The sequence below is a fragment of the Rhinopithecus roxellana genome, chromosome 6 (assembly GCF_007565055.1).
Source record: "Rhinopithecus roxellana isolate Shanxi Qingling chromosome 6, ASM756505v1, whole genome shotgun sequence".
NCBI lineage: Eukaryota > Metazoa > Chordata > Mammalia > Primates > Cercopithecidae > Rhinopithecus > Rhinopithecus roxellana.
Window position 1 is genome coordinate 107,794,344 of NC_044554.1, and position 21,009 is coordinate 107,815,352.

Consider the following 21,009-nt stretch of genomic DNA (forward strand, 5'->3'; position numbering starts at 1 on the left):
CCTACCAGTTTCCTTCCTATCCTCTCCCTCCTCTGCCCACCTGGCAGCTGTCTGCACCTGTGGCTCTCAATCCCCTGCAGAGGACATCAGCTTTGATAGTGAGGCCAGTTTGGGTGAAATGTCCTTTAGAACCATCCAGCATAGTTTTCCCCCAAATGTCCCTGTCAAGAATCATCTAGTGTGTGCTGGGTGGGAGGAGGCAGGAGGAAGAGTGGAGGTACGCGTTGCTTTTAAAACGAAATATCCAGTGCTCTCCTCAGACCTACACATCGGAGCCTCGCGCTGAGGTTCAGGTACTCTGCGCAGGAGCAGCGCCCAGGCGGTTCTGGTGCCATCAGGCTTCATTCAGCCTGCTCCCCCGACTTCCTGCCTGTTTCTCCCTTAGAAAGATAAATAGTAAACAAGAGCTCCCAAAGCACAAATGGCCACCCTGGGTCATGATGAAAACCTCCCATAGCCATTTCCTGAGCCAGATTACCTTTGAGCCTCCTTCGCTCCTTTTCCTTCCTCTTCCCCTCCCAGTCCACAAGCCACTTGGATGAAATTAGTCACCTAATATGGCCAATTTAAACACCTAAAAACTCACCTAATACGTGGGATGATGGTTACTTGAGTGGACTCAGAAGGGTCGAGTTCATAGGGTATCCTGAAGCAGAAAGAAAATCAGCAGGGGGCACCCGGATTTGAACCAGGGACCTCTTGATCTGCAGTCAAATGCTCTACCCCTGAGCTATACCCCCACAGCCCACACAGTTTCCAGCTGGCATTATTTCACCATGTTGCAATGCTCGGGTGTCCTATACTGCACAGCAATCCTTGTTCACTCCCACTGATCCCGGAGGATCTGCTGGCTGCATCCCTCACACCCACGCCTTCTGCCCTCATTTCCCCCGCGGCTGTTTTCTCCTGGTGGGATGATTCCTCCGCAGGCTCTTGCAGTCGTCGCTGCCTTTTCTTCCATCTGTGTGAAATCAGTTATCGCTCGCCCATCTGCTTTTTGTCCTGTGGGTTTATACCTTTTTAAAAATCGCTTTCTTTTAATTAGGAAAATATTCTTATTTTTAAAAGTTGTATAGTTCAGTAAAATCTTCACATAAACAAAATAAAATAGATACAACATTACCGTATTTTAGTAGAAAAAAAGTTTTATAAAAAATCTCTAACCATAACTTAAATTCCACGACCTCAAATCTAACATGCGCTGTTATACATAGCTTTAAAAAATTAATATTCTCAGATTAAATCCAGGATGGTCACAATTACTAAGAATTTGTTTTGTTTTTATTTTTCATTTTAATTGTATTTTTATTATTTTCTTTTTACTTCCTTTACTTGTAACATTTCCCTCCTCGAGAAGGATTTGTTCAAAATGTACAGTTTTCTCGTTTTTAAATGATGTAATTTCGGCTGAGCGTGGTGGCTCACACGCCTGTAATCCCAGCATTTGGGAAAGCCCAGGCGGGTGGATCACCTGAGGTCAGGAGTTCAAGACCAGCCTGGCCAACATGATGAAACCCTGGCTCTACTAAAAACACAAAAAATTAGCCAGGAGTGGTGGCTGGCGCCTGTAATCCCAACTACTTGGGAGGCTGAGGCAAGAGAATCGTTTGCACCGGGAGGCAGAGGTTGCAGTGAGCTGAGATCGCGCCACTGCACTCCAGCCTGGGAGACAGAGGAAAACTCCGTCTCAAAAATAAATAAATAAATACATACATACATACATACAGTAATTTCTTCCTTTACTACTTGTGTGTTAGTAAAAAAAAAAAAAGTTTACGGCGTGGTAGACATATCCTTTGGCTGTCAGGGCCCTCGAACCATGTCATTTCAAAATAAAATAACGTCATGATGCTTTGATGAGCTGAAAAGTTGAATAATAAAGTTGTGTTACTCACACTGTACTGTTAGCAAAAGCTTTTTGAGGAAGAAAAATAACCTCCGACCTAGAATCCTGAACCCAGGTAAACCGACAACCAAACGCGCGGGAGAAATAAAGCCGTTTCAGACGCACACCACCGAGGCGCGTGTATTCAAGCGGAGACTCCCTGAAGGAGCAGCCAGGGAGAGCCAAGGGGAAGCCGGGGACGCCCCGCGCCGCCGCAGCCTCCCCTGTCCCCGGCGGAAGGCGCCCTTGGGTCACTAGGCCCTTCCTTGCGAAGCCCGCAGGCATCTCCAGCCGCGCGCAACCCTGAGCGCTCCCGTCGCCACCCACCGAGGCACAGGCGCCTTCTCCATGAGCCGGGCCCCAGGCACCGCCACTCAGCTCTGCGACAGCCCCACGCGGCCCCAGCCCGCCCTCGCCGCCACACCCTGGGGAGCCACCTGTACGCGTCGGAGCCGCTGTCACAGCCCCCACCAGCTCCAGCGCTGGCATTACAGGCGTGAGCCACCATGCCCATCCCCCTATCACTTGTTATTCCCTTGCTCAGTTTTCCTAACAGTCCTTATTAGGTCTGCATTAGAGTAATATCGATTTTTGTTAATGATCCTCTCCCTCCCTAGGATAGAAGCCCCATGAAGGCATACACTTCATCTGTCTTGTTCTATGTTCCCGGTGCTTACTCACCAATCAAAAGTATTTGTTGAATAAATGGATGAATAAACAGTAAACAAAGAAAGAGATAATTACATAGATAAATTTAAACATAAATGTTATATATAAAAATGATAAATAACTACAGTTTCTCGGGTTTAAGAACATGTGGTGGAGAAAGGGTGTAATATGCCAGGTAATAATACAAGAAATATGAGAGTTCTGAGGGAAGTTAAAATACTCCAAATTCCCTATCTTAGTTTACAAGTGAGAAAATGTATTATTAGAAAAATTGGGCCAGGCGCAGTGGCTCATGCCTGTAATCCCAGCACTTTGGGAGGCTGAGGCAGGTGGATCACCTGAGGTCAGGAGTTCTAAACCAGCTTGACCAACATGGAGAAACCCCATCTCTACTAAAAATACAAAATTAGCCGGGTGTGGTGGTGCATGCCTGTAATGCCAGCTACTAGGGAGGCTGAAGTAGGAGAATCACTTGAACCCGGGAGACGGAGGTTGCAGTGAGCTGAGATGGGGTCATTGCACTCTAGCCTGGGCAACAAGAGCGAAACTCACTCTCAAAAAAAAAAGAAAAAAAAAAAAAAAAAAAAAAGAAAGGAAGAAAGAAAGAAAAATTAAGTATACACATTAAAAAGTACTGGGTAACCACTAAAAAATAAAATAAAATAAAAATACATAACTTACAAACCTGTAGGGATGGGAGTAGATTTTTTTTTTTAAGTAATCCAAAACAAAATAGTAAGAAGGATGAAGAAGAAGGTATAGAAGGTAGAAGAAGGAAAAAAGAAAAGAAGAAAATGAAAAAGGCAAAATGATAGGAATAAGTTTAAATCTATTAGTAATCACAAAAAAATTGATGAATTAAACTCAAATATATCCACAGCTGGCCATTCATAAGAGATTTTCTCAAAACATAAAAATAAAGGTTAAAAATAAAGTAACTGAAAATGACTGACCAAGAAAAGATATCAGAATATTTATATCAGAAATAAAAATTTATAGCAAAAAATCATTAATGGAAACAGAGATTTTGCATTATAATAAAAGAAAAAATCCTTCAAGGTATAACAATCATGCCAAGTCTTGAACTATCTAAAGCAAAAATTGACAAAAGTACTCAAAAACATTATAAATCCCCAATCAGAGATTTCTATACGACTCTCTCAGAAACAGATCAAATAGGTGAAAATATGAGTAAGGCTAAAGGATATTTTAAAAAATAAATAATGAAATTACCAAGAATATATATGTATAAATATGTTAAAATCTCTCTTGCCCTCTCTAGAGGACAAGAAAGATGAGAGAGAGAGAGAGAACCACAATCAACAAATACAGCAAATATACTGTTAAAGCCCTCACAGAATGTTTACAAAAACTGAGCAAACACTAAGATAGAAAATAAGTCTTTAAAAATTTCTGCCAGGCACAGTAGTGCAACCCTGTAATCAATCCCAGCACTTTGGGAGGCCACAGCAGGAGGATCACTCGACCCCAGGAGTTTGGGACCAGCCTGGGCAACATAGCAAGACCTACAACAAAAACACAAAAACTAGCTGGGCTTGGTGGCATGTACCTGTAGTCCCAGCTACTTGGGAGGCTGAGGAGGGAGGATCACTCAAGCCTAGGAGTTATAGGCTGCAGGAAGCCGTGATTGCACCACTGCACTCCTGCCTGGGCAGCACAGTAATAACCTATTTTAAAAAAATAAATAAATAAGGCCGGGTGCGGTGGCTCACGCCTGTAATCTCAGCACTTTGGGAGGCCCAGATGGGCGGATCACGAGGTCAGGAGATCAAGACCATCCTGGCTAACCCGGTGAAACCCCATCTCTACTAAAAAATACAAAAAACTAGTCAGGCGAGGTGGCGAGCGCCTGTAGTCCCAGCTACTCGGGAGGCTGAGGCAAGAGAATGGCGTAAACCCGGGAGGCGGAGCTTGCAGTGAGCTGAGACCCGGCCACTGCACTCCAGGCTGGGCGACAGAGCGAGACTCTGTCTCAAAATAAATAAATAAATAAATAAATAAATAAATAAATAAATAAATAAATAAAACATCTAAGGAATCACTATTGTATGACCACAATGCAGAAACATCAGGAAACTCTAATAATATAAAAACGCCACATATGTTCAGAAACACACTACCAAAAAATGACAATGTAAACATAACAAAACACTGTATATGAAAGATTTCTTTAATGCAGCATTCAAATAGATATGTTTGAAGATGAAAGAATATTCATGAGCTGATCGTTCAACATAAGATATAGAAAAATAACAATAAAGCCTAAAAATACTAGGAAGGAAATTTAAAAGATACAAGGAGAAAAAAAGATACAAATCAAGAAAACAACAGAGAAAAACAAATCCAGGAGTTAGTTATTGAAACAAATCATAAATTAGACAAAGCTCTGGCTAAACTGATCAAGAAAAAGACAGAACATACAAATGAAAAACAACAAGAGGCCAAGCGTGGTGGCTCATGCCTATAATCCTAGCACTTTAGGAGGCTGAGGCGGGTGGATCACAAGGTCAAGAGATCCAGACCATCCTGGCCAACATGGTGAAACCTCGTCTATACTAAAAATAAAAAAAGTAGCTGGGCATGGTGGTACGTGCCTGTAATCCCAGCTACTCCAGAGGCTGAGGGAGGAGAATCGCTTGAACCCAGGAGGCGGAGGTTGCAGTGAGCTGACATTGCACCACTGCACTCCAGCCTGGTGACAGAGCAAGACAAGACTCCGTCTCAAAAAAAAAAAAGGGCCGGGCGCGGTGGCTCAAGCCTGTAATCCCAGCACTTTGGGAGGCCGTGACGGGCGGATCACGAGGTCAGGAGATCGAGACCATCCTGGCTAACACGGTGAAACCCCGTCTCTACTAAAAACTACAAAAAACTAGCCGGGCGACGTGGCGGCGCCTGTAGTCCCAGCTACCCCGGAGGCTGAGACAGGAGAATGGCGTGAACCTGGGAGGCGGAGCTTGCAGTGAGCTGAGATCCGGCCACAGCACTCCAGCCTGGGTGACAGAGCGAGACTCCGTCTCAAAAAAAAAAAAAAAAAAAAAAAAGAAGAAAGGAAAAGGGATACAAATACAGATAATGGAGAAATGCAAAAAACCGTGAGCTACCATAAACAAGTTTATAACAACAATTAAATATGTATAACTATAAAATTATTACATAATTTCATCTTATGTACTCAGATGAAATTTATATCTTTTAAATAAAATTTAATAAATGGTCAAAATTTCATTTAAAAATGGACAAAACAAAGACGGCTTTACAGACGATTTCTACAAAACTTTTGTGAACAAATGTGAACCTGGGCTGGATACAGTCACACCTGTAATCCCTGAACTTCGGGAGACGGATGGAGGTGGATGGCTTGAGTCCAGGAGCTCAAGACCAGTCTGGGCAACATAACAGGACCCTGTATTTACTAAAACTATAAAAACTTAGCCAGGCATGCTGGTGCACACTATGGTCCCAGCTACTCTGGAGGCTGAGGCAGGAGGATAGCTTGAGCCCTGAGAGGTAGAGGTTACAGGGAGCCATGATCACACCACTGCACTTCAGTATGGGTCACAGTGAGACCTGTCTCAACAAGAAACAAAACAAAAACAAAAATATCAAATGTGTACCTGAAACAGCCAAACTTCAAGATGGATTCTGAGTGGCTAACTGGAACTAAATTTAACACGGAGCCAAGCCACCATTTGCCGACTAGGGGGTCATGCAAGACCCTTAGCTTTTCTCCCAAAGCCCACATCTTTTTATATTTGTGGCTTTTCTCCCAAAAGCCCACATCTTTTTATCTTCGGGACTTTCAGAGCTCATGTGCCTCAGCCACTCAGGGCTGAGGCATATCAACCAATCAAAGCTCAGCTCTATTGACCGACCAGAATTCCTCTGTATCAACCAATCAGTAGTCAGCTGGGCGACAACAGGATCCTGTATCTACAAAAAATACAAAAAACTAGCTGGGCGTCGTGTTGTATTGACCAATCAAAACTCAGCTGCCTCAATCAGAACTACGTAAGTTTCAAGCTTTCATTTGCATAAACGGACCTTACAGAGAACCTGGGCAGAAACTTTTGTGTAAAACCCAGCCTTCCTTTTGGTCTCTGGAAGGCATCTTCATTTTACATCAGAGGGTATGCCTCCCTGGTTTGCAAAATGTTCCTGGAATAAAATCTGTTTCCTTCAAAGTCCTTTTTCAGAGAGCTTTTGTTCACACTTTCAAGAAACAGATCATTCCTGTCTCTCCCAGATGGTAGGAAAAGAACTACCCAATCTATTTTATAAGGCTAGTATAACATCATCTCCAAAGTCAGGCAAAGATTGTGCAAGAACATACAGATATAGACACAGATAAACTCCACTTACAAAATTAAATGTAAAATTCCTTAATAAATATTAGTAAATTAAACCTAACAATGTTTTTTAGAAATAATTTATTATCAGGGAGGGTTTATTCTAGGAATACAAGGATGTTTCTTCAGTAGGAAATTGGTTAATGTAATCCATCACATTAATATATTACAGGAGAATAATTATATGATCTCAATAGATGAGGATTTGATAACATTCAATATATATTCATATTTTATTTTTTTAAAAAAGCTCATAGCAAATTAAGAATAGCAATAAATTTCCTTCACCTGATAAGCAGAATTCACCATGAACCAACAGCAAACATAATACATGAGAAGATATCCTGTTAAATTCAAAAACAAGGATGCCCACCATCACTCTTACTATTCAACATCATATTAGACATCCTAACCTCTACAATAAGAAGATACATTAAAAGAATAAGGACTGAAGAGAACAATTGCTCTTTTTTCAGATATTATGATTGCCAACACTTAAAGTGTAAACAAATTATTAGGACATCGTTCAGCAAGATTACTGAGGGCAAAATTGATCTACAACAATGAATATCATTCCTCACAAACCTGCAGTAATCAACTAGATAATGAATTACAGTAAAACTCCTACTTACAACAAAAACAAAAACTATAAGGTAACTAAAAATAAAGTAATATATGTGTAAGCTCTTTACAGACAAAATGATAAAATATTACTGAAGGATATAAAGGAAACCTGAATTAATGGAGATGATACTATATTCACAGAAGAGGAACTCAATATTATAAAGACGTCAGTCCTCTCCAATTTTATTATTTTGTTTGATGTAATCAAAGTAAAAGTTAAAAAGGATTTTAGTAGAACTTGAAAAAACAATATAAAATAAAGAACAGCGTTTAAGACTTGCCATGACAATTTCAGATATGAAAAGAAGAAGTTAGGGACTTGTTCTACCAGATGATGTGACTTATAAAGGGATTTAAACTGGTGAAGCATAGCAACAGACAGACAAACAAATGGAACAGAAAATGTGCCCCGTGCTTTGGTGGGAACTTGGTATTGGCAAAGGGTGAATGTATGTCCTGCTTTACTTGGGACAGTCCCAGTTTATGCTTGTTGTCCCAGCACAAATGTGAATAACATTCCCTTTCACTCTTGTAAGTTTCAGGTTGGGGTTGGGTGTGGCAGCTCACGCCTGTAATCCTAACACTTTGGGAGGCTGAGGTGGGTGGGTCACTTGAGGTCAGGAGTTCAAGACCAACCTGGCCAACATGGTTGAACCCCATCTCTACTAAAAATACAAAAATTAGCCGGGCATGGTGCCGGGTGCCTGTATTCCAAGCTACTCGGGAGGCTGAGGCAGGAGAATCACTTAAACCCAGGAGGTGGAAGTTGCAGTGAGCTGAGATCATGCCACTGCATTCCAGCCTAGGCAAGAGAGCGAGACTCAGTCACCAAAAAAAGAAAAAAAAAAAAAGAAAAAAAAAGTTTCAGGTTAGATGATTAATATATGGTCCTCCTACATATGATGAAAGTGGAATTACAAACTAGTGGAGGAAAATCTGAATTGTTCAACAAATGACATTGAAATAACTACTTTTCCATACTAAAACACCACCACCACAACAAAAAAACAACTTAGAATCCTCACCATATTAAAAGGTAGATTCTGGGTGAATTACATAACTAAATGTGGGTAAAAAAACTTTTAAAATTAAACAACACAAAAGGCACAAACTATTTTTAAAAAGATAAATCAATTTGTCTTCATCAAAATAAAAAGTAAAATATGATATTTAAAATGAGTAATGGTTGTTTATCAATGGTTAGAGGCAAGATATCATTTGTAGTGTTTCACCAAATTATCTTTATCTGGCTTAAAGACAGCTGATTGAACCATAGGTTAAATTTCCAAAACTGTTGATTTCATTTCATATTCTTTATTTCTGCTAAGCTTAAGAATCATAACTTTTTGAACTTTTATTTTTTATTTATTTTGGAAATAGGGTCTCACTCTGTTGCCCAAGCTGGAGTGCAGTTGGCACCATCTCGGCTCACTGCAACCTCCACCTCCCAGGGTTCAAGTAATTCTCATGCCTCAGCCTCCTGAATAGCTGGGACTACAGGGGTGCACCACCATGCCTGGCTAATTTTTGTATTTTTAGTAGAGATGGGGTTTCGCCATGTTGCCCAGGCTGGTCTCAAACTCCTGACCTCAAGTGATCTACTCGTCTCGGCCTCCCAAAGTGCTGGGATTACAGGCCTGACCCACCACGCCCAGCCAAGAATCATAACTTTTTTTTTTTTTTTTTTTTGAGACGGAGTCTTGCTCTGTCGCCCAGGCTGGAGTACAGTGGCTGGATCTCAGCTCACTGCAAGCTCCGCCTCCCGGGTTTATGCCATTCTCCTGCCTCAGCCTCCCAAGTACCTGGGACTACAGGCGCCCGCCACCGAGCCCAGCTAGTTTTTTGTATGTTTTTTTAGTAGAGACGGGATTTCACCGTGTTAGCCAGGATGGTCTTGATCTCCTGACCTCGTGATCCGCCCGTCTCGGCCTCCCAAAGTGCTGGGATTACAGGCTTGAGCCAAGGAATCATAACTTAAAGGTCAGAAGGAATGGCAGCAAATGTTTGGGGACTCTGGCAGATAGTTATGAATATTCCTATTAAAGGAACCCAAAAATTAAATTTCTTACTAAAGACTGCTCTCAGCATTCACTCAGATAATACATTGACAAGTCCTTAAGTCTAGAGAGGTGAATATTCCAACATAGGAGACACTAGTGAATGAATTTCTAGTCCACTCTTTAACTCTGGGAGGTATTTCTTTAGACTCAATTGTAGCATTCAAATGTAGTCTCAAAATATGCCAAATAATACACCATTGGTTCCTTTCTATACCACGGATGAAGAAAATCATCAAGCATAGAGAATAAGCTAGATACTCAACTATCAAACTGTATGCACCACAGACAGGTCTTCTTAATCAAACAACAACAAAGTATGGTACTGAAGCCCTGGTGTGATGAATTCTGGGTATTCAAAATACATGTATGCCTGAGATATTCCTCTTGAGCCATGCCTCTCCATGTCACAGAAATGGTCCTTATCAGCATTTTGAAGAAATATTTTCATCTCCTCTCTCATTTCAAATACTCATGGAAGCACTCTTAGTGACACAGGATTTTTTTCCGTGCCAGTTCCCCAACCAGAAACCTCTGTGGCCCGTGGCTCGGGCCACTTGGCCCAGCAGGCTGCACTCAGCCCATACTACTGCCCTGGATCCCATGCCTCCAAAGGCGATCCAGGTGCGGAGTGGCCAGGGGTAGGTGAGCAAGTGAGTGTGGAGTCTGGCCACTGTGCACAGCCAGGCACGCCAGCTGCTGTGGCAGTGGGCAGCTCCAGGCACCAGCACCGGCACCAGCTCTGGTTCCATGCAAGGTTGCAGTTAGGGGAAACGCCATGGCACCCAAAAGCTTGGAGATGCCATAAGCCAGAGAGCCCCAAAAAGGGTGTTACAGCCCTGGTTCTGGGAGCCCCTAGGTCTGAGCTCCCTTAAGGGCCACCACTCTTCTCTCCTGTTGCCTGCAAACTGGTGAGCTGGAAGGCATGTTTCAGCCCTGCTTGTGTCTGTTTCAGCCCTGTTTGTGTCTGTTTCAGTCCTGTTTGCGTCACAGCTCTTTCAGTCTTGCCATTCGGTGGGTCCCCAGTTCTTGTCCCACGTCCAGGATGACTGAGGTACGTGGACAACTGGAGGGTGAGCAAGGTAGAAAGGAGTTTCCTTGAGCGAGAGAACAGCTCAATGAAGACCCGAAGTGCATAGCTCCTTCCTATAGTGGGTAGTCTGGCCATCTGTCCAAGTCTGGCTGAGTCCAGGGTTTTCATGGGCTCAGAAGGGAGGAAGTGTGTGCTGACTGGTCCATGGGTGGCCATGGGTGGCCCAGGAAAGCACCATAAGTTCTCACTCTCTGCCGAGGGCTGCACTCAGAACTGACAGCCTGGCCCCCAGGCTTCAGGCCATCCCTGACTTTATGGTGGGCGAGGACCTGCCCCTTTCTACCCAAAAGCCTGTCTGCCTCCTGCCACAGACATGCCATCCATGGCACCCAGGCTGTTCATGCCAAGGGCACCTGACAGGCCCACAGTGAGCCACCCCCAGTCTCCGTGCTGTGCTTCTCAGTGCCCAAAGTCTGGAGGGGGCTGAGGCGGCAAGGAGCTGGCATGTCAGCTCCACCCCGAGTACACGCACACACACCCAGCTGGGTCATGACAGTGCCCAGGCTCAGCCACAACTTTGTTCTGCACTGCAGCAGCAGCCACTGGGAGCAGGGAGAGGCCTGGGAATGGAGGCAGGCACTTTCAAGCCTGAGGGAACATGGGGTTTCCTGGGCCCCCAAGACCGCAGGGATGCCTAGGTCCAGAGCCCTGGCTGGGTGGCTGCCCCTGTACCTGGGAGGGTGGGGCTCCCACTCCGTCAACTCAGTAGGAGGCAGGGCTCCCACCTGTTCCTGTCCCCCCCCCCCGACACACACACACAGGCTCTGCAGAGTGCACGCCTGGGCTGCGCCTACCCCACTGCAGTTGGTGTCTTTGCAGCAGCTGCTCCAGACGGGCCATCATTAGTGGCCAGCACACATCAAAAAGCAGAATCCTGTACTCTTTCCCTGTTGCTTTGGCCAGGAGGCGAAAACAACATATGTTTAGAGACGGCAGGGATGCCTAGGTCCAACAATGACAGCCTAGGCTACCATTTTGTCAGTGCCAGTTTCCACTATTTCCTTCCACAGTGATCAAGAAACATATTTTCTCTACAAATGAAACAGTGGGTGGATTAACATTTAGGAGGAGGCTCTCCTGTGTGGCACTGCCCTTGGTAACTGCACCCAGCTGGGCCTGGTGAAACTGATACCCACACACTTTTTCTAACATCAACATACCTCATCAGATAAGCATGAATCACATGGAAAGTATCTTCTCCAGAGCAGAGGTTGTCAGTGATGAGCAGAGCAGAGTTCAGAAGCACTTTCCTTGCATCTGGTTCAGACTCTGCTCATCAATAATTTCATCCAGAATTAAGCAAAGTATTTGTTACTGCACCCACAGATCATAAGAGATCAGCTGCACTGTTCATCTGAAATGCAACAACCACCAGTTTGCTCTGTCTTTCTGTCTCAACTTGATCTCTATCATTAACTTCACACCTGATTTATCATCTTCTTGGGGAAAACTGATTTATAATAACTTTTGCTATTCCTGGAATACAGTAGCATCCACTCTTGGCCCCTGCCAACCATGTCTCTTTTCTACAGTCAGAGAAACGGAGGCTGCATTTCTGCCCGAACTTTCTGTGAGATATTACTGGTTGTGACAATAAATTCTCCCTTTTGGGTTCTGCTACCCTCAGGTTAATTTTGTTACTTGCAGCACAGTTCATTCCTTGCATGAGATGAATCTGCCTTAGCACATTTCTATGGAGAAAGAGGCATTGAAGATAGAGGAGAGAGAGCTAGGAGGAGGTTTGCTGAACCAGGAGCTAAAGTCAGGAGCTGGCGTGCATAGAAGCAACAGCATGAGAGAGGGACGACCTTTAAGAAAGAAAGGACAGTAGAGGGGAGGGAAGATGGAGTGTGGATGGGGAAAGACAGGGAGTCTTTTGATGGTGTGAGGCACTGAGGGAGCAGAGGCCAAAACCAGTTTAATCTGGTCATTGCTGTATCCCAGCATCTAGCACAATGTCTGGAGCATGACATACACTAAAATGTTAGTTAAAGAAATGAAGGAGGTCAGGCCAACTGGCTCCTTACTTTTTCTGACATAGAAGGCAAGGTCAAGCACTGCTTCCTGTGAGAGTGAGAGATGAGGAGGAGGGGGCTGGAGGAGGGTAGAGGGCTGGGGGCTGGTGGCGTTGCTAGAGAGTCCCCTGCCCCATAATAATACTTCCCCTGACACTGACCGCACACCTGTGTCCCCGCAGTAGAGGATCCCTTTCCAGGTCAGTTCTAGAGAAACATGGATGACTTTGACTTTTTTTGTTGTTGTTGGTTTGCTTTTGTTTTTGTTTTTGTTTTTGAGACAGAGTCTTGATCTGTCGCCCAGGCTGGAGTGGTGCAGTGGCATGGTCTCGGCTCACTGCAACCTCTGCCTCCCAGGTTCAAGCGATTCTCCTGCCTCAGCCCCCCAGTAGCTGGGATTATAAGCACGCACCACCACGCCTGGTTAATTTCTGTATTTTTACTAAAGACAGCGTTTCACCATGTTGGTCAGGCTGGTCTTGAATTCCTGACCTCAGGTGATCCGCCTGCCTCGGCCTCCCAATGGGATTACAGGCATGAGCCACCACACCCAGCTGCTTCTCTTCTTATAAGGATGTTAGTCATATTAGGGCCCACCTAATCCAGTGTGACTCAACTTGATTACATCTGTAAAGACCCTCATTCTAACTAGGTCACACTCACAGGTACTGGGGGTAGGACTTGAACATCCCTACATGGAAGGCCTGCCCTCTGCTGGGACATGCGGAAGCAGCAGCGGAGTCTTAGATGTGGTGCCAAGAGCTAAAAGGTGCCAATTAAGTATGTTAATATGCAAGGGGTTGTATCTTCGGGCAGCATTTGGCTGCAGATCCAGAGGTCCCTGGTTCAAAGTCACATCCACCTTGTTTACCTGCTATTTCTATTCACAAAAGGTGGCTCAGAAAGTAAAACTGAGCTAAGAGAGAGAATAAAAATATGCTCAAATAACACTGGGTGGGATTAAAGACAGCTATAAAGTCAACAGGAAAGACCGTCTCTCCTGGATACACTGCAGCTCTAAAACGTCATGACAGTCTCCTTTGAGAGATTACTATTTTCTTAATTGCTGAGAAATCTTGTTCTCTAAAATCATAGACTGTCAGAAACTTTGAAATATTATCAGGAAGAATGAAACAGCCCACTTAAAAATTGCTCAGATTAAAACAACTCAAATTTATTCTCATACAGTTCTGGAGACCTGGAATCCAAAATCAATTTCAGTGGTCTGAAATCAAGGTGTCAGTGGGGACATACTCCCTCCAAAGGCTCCAGGGGAGAATGTGTTTCCTTTCCTTTTCCAGCCTCTAGAGCTGAAATAGTACTCTTTTGCCTGGAGGACACAAGTTGCTTTGAGGCAGAGAAACAGCCTCAACTTCTGACCCATGTACAAAACTTTAGATAAGAGGCTTCTGGACACAGCATCTCATGTCTATTTCAAGGTGTAGTATCTGGGAAACAGAAGCCCAGGCCCACGGTGCAGCCCACACCCAAGGCCCATCTCCACAGCCACAGCCTTGTTTTGCTTAGAGTCCGCTTCACTGAAATTTCCCCAAGTCTCCAGCCTTGCCCCAAAGCCTACCTGTTTCTTTGTTTGATGAAGCCCCCCAGGGTTCCTTGGTACACACTCTCCCTCAGTGCAGGGGTGAATAAACTTGATTTTGTCTACTATGATGCTAAGAGTCTGGGGCTGGCACAGTGAGGCGACATCACCACCTCATCTCCTGCTGGCCTGCATGAGTTTGGATGAAGACAGAGCCCCAAGTCATTTTCTGGTCCTGACCCCTGCACCCCTAGCAAGGGCTCTGGGACCTTGCCCTGCTCAGCCCTCTACTGGGATTGAACTCTTTGTGATTTTTCCCCTTTTTCTCAAATAGACACATACTTTTTTTTTAACCTGTGCCCCTTTTTCTCTTTCCTTTCCCAGGCACTGTTTTTATTTATTTATTTTAAGTTTTAATTTTGTTTAGAGACAGGGTCTCGCTCCGTTACCCAGGCTGGAGTGTAGTAGTGCAATCACAGCTCACTATAGCCTCGAACTCCTAGGCTCAAGCGATCCTCCTGCCTCAGCCTCCCAAGTAGCTAGGACTACAGGTGCATACCACCATGCCTGGCTAAATTTTTCACCTTTATTTTTGTAGAGGTGGGGTCTTGCTACATTGCTTAGCCTGGTCTCAAACTCCTGGCCTCAAGCAATCCTGCCTTGGCCCTCCAAAGTGATGGGATGACAGGCTTAAGCCACTGCACCTAGCCCAGACATTTCTTCATCAAAGTGTGCTCTATTTCAGAGGTCAGGAAAAGATAGCCCACAGCCAAATCCTGCCTGCTTCCTGTTTTTGTAAATAAAGTTTTACTGAAACATAGCCACACTCATTCATTTACTTATTATCTATAGCTGTTCTCAAACAACAGCAGAGCTGAGCAGTTGCGACAGAGACCATCTGGGCCACTGAGCCGAAACACTTACTATCCAGCCCCTGGAAGAAAAGTCTGCTCACCCAGCTCTGTCTTCACAACTCTGTCAATTCCATTCATTCCTCAACTCCAGGCCAGCTGTCTTCCCTGCCTGCCTGCTATCTTCTACCAAAACTGCCTTCCAATGATACTACTCAGTTGCCAATAAATATATATAAACAGTTAGACCAATGCCTGGCACAGAATATGCATTGTGTAAGAGGTGTTATTAGTATTTTTTTTTTTTTTTTTTTTTGATATAGAGTCTCAATCTGTCACCCAGGCTGGAGTGCAGTGGCGTGGTCTCAGCTCACTGCAACCTCCGCCTCCTGGGTTGAAGTGATTCTCCTGCCTCAGCCTGCCGAGTAGCTGGGATTACAGGCATGCGCCACCATGCCCAGCTAATTTTTGTATTTTTAGTAGTGACGGGGTTTCACCATGTTGGCCAGGTTGGTCTTGAACTCCTGATCTCAGGTAACCTGCCCACCTTGGCCTCCCAAAGTGCTGGGATTACAGGCATGAGCCACTGCGCCTGGCCTATTATGTTTTTAAAATTATTATTGTCCCCTTCCTCCCTCTTCTTAGAACTCTCTTCTCCTCCCTTTGCTTTCAGGACACTGCTCCTTCCCCCTCCTCCTCCTGCCTGGCTGGCCACTCTCTCCTCTGCCCATGTAAAACAAAACTTTCTTCTTCTCATTCCATGGTTCTTGCAGAAAACTTACACTCAGGAAGTCCACACTCAAATTCCTCCTCCTCCTCCCTCCTCTGTCTTCTCCCTTTCCTCTTATTCCTTCCCTCTCCTCTCCTTCCCCTCCCTACTTCTCTTTCTCCCCCTTCTTCCTCTTCCCTATTCTCTCCCTCTCCACTACTTCTCTCTTCCCCCCTCCCTCTCCTCCTCTCCTTCCTCCCTTGCCACCTCCCCCTCCTCCTATTCCTCCTAAGTGCTGCGTCAGTGATTGGCACTGCTAACTTTCCAAATCCCCAAGCCAGACACCTGGGAGTGAGCCTAGCCTGCCCTCAGCGGTACTGCCCCTGTATGCCACCTGCAGAGGTAGCATCCGCACTCCTAGTGCCTGGCCAGGCCTGCTCTCCTCCAGCCCAGTTCCTCCTGTACACACCCGTCCACTGGAATGCCCCCCCTCCTGCCAGTTCCATTCCCTAAGCCTCAGCTCTCCGTATCCTATGCCCCTCCAAAATAAGAAGTCACTGAACTACAGCATAGTCAGAGGACAAGCAGCTTGCCATGGTCCGTGGTTTAAACCCTGGTGCCCACCACCTGCTCTGGCTGATCCCTAGGGCTGGGTCATGGAGTGTGAGGACTGGCTCCAGGGGTCCAGTTCATGCACCAGTTCAAATCTTGGAGTTCCCCGTTAGCTTTTCCTTGTAGAAAGTGCTTCCCATGTAGTACATTTCTGATCTTCTAAGAGCATATTCTAGCACCCTCCATGGTCTTGGGTGTGTATAAATCTATTCATATGACTCTGTCTATGAAGTCTTTACCATTTTTAAGCCAAGAGAAGACAGGGACAAGAGAACATAAAAGAGTCTCTTTTAGTAACAGGGTCCTGAACTCAAAGTCAGAAAGAGTCAAGGAGTGTGTGTGCCTGGGAAGAATATTAATGTTGAAACTGTTGTCAAATGTGCACTGTGAAGGGCACAGACGAATGACTCTGAAAGCCCTTCCAGCTCTAAATGCCAGTGTCAGTCCTCTTCCTGAAAGTACAAGGAAGCTGCTACGGGAAGGGGAACTGTCACTTGTTTTGCATCAGGGAGATAAAATTGTAGTTAGGGAGGTTTGGCAGCTTTGAGGAGGCCCAGCTGGAATGAGCATCTGTGGTAAAATTTTATAGGAATGTTGGGCATGACTGCACAGATAAAAGGTCTTGCTTAGGCTTACACTTCTGCTGGGGGTATAGCTCAGGGGTAGAGCATTTGACTGCAGATCAAGAGGTCCCTGGTTCAAATCCAGGTGCCCCCTGCTGTCTTCTTATTTTACTCTCTGGAGCTGGTGTTGAAGATTCAGCACCCTTGTCCAATCTTAAATCTCAGGATACTGAGCCTCCCTAAATCTGGGAAAAAGCCAGGAGCAACTTTAAACCCTGTCACCGAGCATCGCAGTATCAGACTGATCAATTCCCTCAACTTGGACTTTTTATTTCACTTACCAAAGGCTTTGTTCTACCTTGCCTGGTTTTGTTTCACTTTTTCTACACGTTTTCATGACCCCAAATCAGTGAAGTGCAGGTAAATGTTTAACAACCAGCTCTGAGGGGGTGATTTGTAGTGTTTTCCAATTTCACAGAGTGAAAAATAATCCCACCATGGCAAATTTCAAGTTACAAATATGAGATGATGAACATGGAGTTGGGAAGGTGAGCTAACAAATGGCTGTCTGCTGCAAGCTAGCTCAAACATAACACTGCCCCAGTCCACCTTCCCGACAGAGGCCTGGGCTCTCTGGCCATGCTCTATCTTCACAATACCTACTGACATGAGATCAGTGGCTCTCACTCAGCCATTCATCCATGGAATCATTCATTCTTTCGTCATCTGATTCCTACTCAATGCCAGACACAGGAAAGACAGAGATGAGTAAGAACTGTCTGTGGTGAGCAAAATAGTCCAATGAAGAAATGATCCAAGCAATGAAAAGGATAGATGAACAAAAAAAGAAGGGGCACTATTTTTAAATGAAATGTTCTGTTACCATTAAGATTCTCAACTAGATAATCTGAAACGCCTCCTACCTCAAAACACCCAGAAATGCAAGACAAGCTACAGTAAATATATATTCTTTTTTTTTTTTTTGAGACGGAGTCTTGCTCTGTCACCCAAGCTGGAGTGCACTGGTCAGATCTCAGCTCACTGCAAGCTCCGCCTCCCGGGTTCACGCCATTCTCCTGCCTCAGCCTCCCAAGTAGCTGGGACTACAGGCGCCTGCCACCTCGCCCGGCTAGTTTTTTGTATTTTTTAGTAGAGACGGGGTTTCACCGTGTTAGCCAGGATGGTCTCGATCTCCTGACCTTGTGATCCGCCTGCCTCGGCCTCCCAAAGTGCTGGGATTACAGGCTTGAGCCACCGCACCCGGCCTAAATATATATTCTTATATAGAGCTGAGCTTTCATAACAGTAAAGGATATCTCTGGGGTGGCAGTGGGGGATGAACTAAAACCCTGATAGGTAAATATGAGCTGATCCTGGGAATGCCTGCGGTGGCTGTGGTGAGCTAATCAAGGTGCTTCAGTTTTCACAGCCATGTGGGTACAGGAGATTTGGTCTAAGACTTGAGTCTCCCTTCTCTTGTACCAAGTCAACTCTTAGAGAGCCATAATATTAGTAAAAGCATAGGAAAAAAAAAAAAAAAAAAGCATCCACTAGCATAAGAACACATCTTTCTCTTTCTGGGGAGGCAGAGGGCATCGCCCCTGAGAATCCATAACCATACATCTATCTTCACACTTGTTAGGGCTTTGAATTTATACTACCTACATGGTTCAGAAATTCCTCAACCTGAAAGTTAACATAAAAAGTACTCAGGCTAACAACGATTCTAGAGTATCCCCTGGTGGCTCACACCTGTAATCCCAGCACTTTGGGAGGCCAAAGTGGGTGGATCACCTGAGGTCAGAAGTTCAAGATCAGCCTGGTCAACATGGTGAAACCCCATCTCTACTACATATACAAAAATTAGCCAGGCGTGGTGGTGGGCGCCTGTAATCCCAGCTACTCGGCAGGCTGAGACAGGAGAATCATTTGAATCCTGGAGGCAGAGGTTGCAGTGAGCCGAGATTGTGCCATTGTGCTCCAGCCTGGGCAACAAGAGTGAAACTTCGTCTCAAAAAAAAAAAAAAGTACTCAGGCTAACAATGATTCTAGAGTATCAAACAAGGACATACCCTCAAGCCACACTGCACAGGATTCCTACTGATAAAGCCTGGCTTAAGATGGTCTCACAATTCAAAGTAATAAATATACAAGGAATCAGCCTATTATGAGTGAGAACCAGCAAACAAAATAAAGTCATAAAGTCAGGCCATAGAGTCACCAGACAGATCCTATAAAGTAAGGGTACTTAAAAATCTTAAAAGACATGAGGAATTGAAAGCATGGACATCTATGATTTTTTTAAAGATAAAGCAGATACATCTAAAATGAAAAGTGCAGTCACTAAAATTGATCATTTAATTAACAGATTAAACACACATTAGACAAAGCTAAAGAGAGATTTAGGAATGAAAGAATGTAAATCTTTTAAAAATTACTAGGAATGAAGCACAAAGGCCTAAAAAAATGAAAAATATGAAAGAGTAACTAAAAGAGATGGTGCAGAATAAAGGGGTCCAACAAATGTCAAATACAGATTCCACAAGAAGAAAGTGTAACGGGAAAGAGGCAATATTCATTTCACTTCTATTTATTTATTTATTTATTTTTTGAGACAGAGTCTCGCTTTGTCACCCAGGCTGGAGTGCAGTGGTGCAATCTCAGCTCACTGCAATCTCTGCCTCCTGGGTTCAAGCAACTCTCCTGCCTCAGCCTCCTGAACAGCTGGGATTACAGGCATGCACCACTATGCCTGGTTAATTTTTTGCATTTTCAGTAGAAACAGGGTTTCACCATATTAGCCAGACTGGTCTTGAACTCCTGACCTTAGGTGATCTGCCCACCGTGGTCTCCCAAAGTGCTGGGATTACAGGTGTGAGCCACCATGCCCAGCCTGGGAAGAGGCAATATTAAAAGATATAATAGCTGAGAATTTTCCAGACTTGTACAAAGATGTGACACCTCAGATTTAGGACTCATGAGTTCCAAGAAAGATAAATAAAAGATCCATACCTAGTCACATTGCAGCAAAGCTTCATGATACCACAGATAAAGAGATGTTGTTTTTTGTTGTTGTTTTTTTTAGACAGAGTTTCGCTTTTGTTGCCCAGGCTAGAGTGCAATGATGTGATCTCTGCTCACTGCAACCTGTGCCTCCTGGGTTCAAGCGATTCTCCTGCCTCAGCCTCCCGAGTAGCTGGGATTACAGGCATGCACCACCATGCCTGGCTAATTTTTTTGTATTTTTACTAGAGTCAGGGTTTCTCCAGTTGGTCAGGCTGGTCTCGAACTCCTGACCTCAGCTGATCCTCCCGCTTTAGCCTCCCAAAATGCTAGGATTACACATGTGAGCCACCAAGCCCGGCCAAAGAGATTATCTTAAATGAAGCCAAAGAAGTTAAATTATATGTAAAGGAATAATTAGACTGACAGCAGACTTTTCAACAGCAACAATGAAAGTCAGGAGACAATGGAACACAATATTTAAAGTGTGAATCAGTTCTCTCCCTAGCTAAACTATCATTCAGGAGTGAGAAAAATGTAAGACATTGTATATAACTGAAAGTATCTACTTCTAAAATATCCTTGCTGAAAGAAATTTTAAAAGTTGTGCTTCAGGAAGAATATTGAACCCAGAAGGAAGAAGAAAGAAGCAAGAAAAAAGAGTGAACAAAGATAGTGGTGAGCACATTGGTAAATCCAAACAGCATAGATTGCATAAAACAAAAACAATTACTTTAAATGTCAGGAGAGAGTCTTAAAAACAAGATGTAACTAAAAAGAACAATAATTACACACAAGACAGAAGGGGAATAGTGTGATTAAACTCATATTCAAAAAACTTTCTATCATTTGGGAGAAGATCAGAAATAGTAATTAATATTAGATTCTATTAAACCAAATTATGTGTGTAAAATTACAGACTAACCCCTAAATGAATAGAAAAGGAAAGCATAACTTTCATATCAGTAGATTAATGATTATGATAGAGACTGTCATATTGGATTCAGCAGCAACAACAAAA

At 44.2% G+C, this 21,009-nt stretch overlaps 2 non-coding genes across 2 annotated transcripts; one reads left to right on the forward strand and one right to left on the reverse strand.

Moving 5' to 3' along the window:
• Window positions 1-668: 668 nt before the first annotated feature.
• Window positions 669-740, reverse strand: TRNAC-GCA. Its single transcript has one exon. It is a non-coding gene; the product is annotated as a tRNA-Cys (tRNA).
• Window positions 741-17,067: 16,327 nt separating this feature from the next.
• On the forward strand, window positions 17,068-17,139 carry TRNAC-GCA. The gene has a single exon. It is a non-coding gene; the product is annotated as a tRNA-Cys (tRNA).
• The last annotated feature ends 3,870 nt before the right edge of the window (window positions 17,140-21,009 follow it).